This window comes from Antrostomus carolinensis, unplaced genomic scaffold (assembly GCF_000700745.2).
Source record: "Antrostomus carolinensis isolate BGI_N321 unplaced genomic scaffold, ASM70074v2 scaffold30332, whole genome shotgun sequence".
NCBI lineage: Eukaryota > Metazoa > Chordata > Aves > Caprimulgiformes > Caprimulgidae > Antrostomus > Antrostomus carolinensis.
In genome coordinates this window covers 2,566-2,975 of record NW_010302119.1, presented here as the reverse complement: position 1 = coordinate 2,975, position 410 = coordinate 2,566, and positions in this window count along the sequence as shown.

Sequence of the window (410 nt, the reverse complement as noted above, 5' to 3'; positions counted from 1 at the left end):
ACGCCGCTGTTATCTCCCTGAGGCCGGGAATGTGGCCCCGCGCCCGGGCAGCTCTGGGTGGGCGTGGGGATGGATACATCCAACATAGACACCGACAGGGCTGGCAGCCAAGTGCCAGCAGCTTAAATTAAAAATCGAGGTAGCAAACGTCTGAAGTGCTCAGAAAGTAAATAAGTTCTGGAACGAGAGAGGAGGAAAGCCGAGCTGTCTGCTGCAGGGACCGGGCTCTGACCCAGTTTAAAGCTGTGCCTGCTGCCCCATGGCCTGTCCTCCTCCAGGGGCAGCGGAGCAGGGAGGCAGTGGCTCCCAGTGCTGGCGAGGGGGGCACGGGTCAGGCCTTTCCCTGGCCCTGCAGCAGTTGGCTCAGCACCCCAGGGCCCGCACACAGGGGTGAGAGGTTTTTAGGTGCT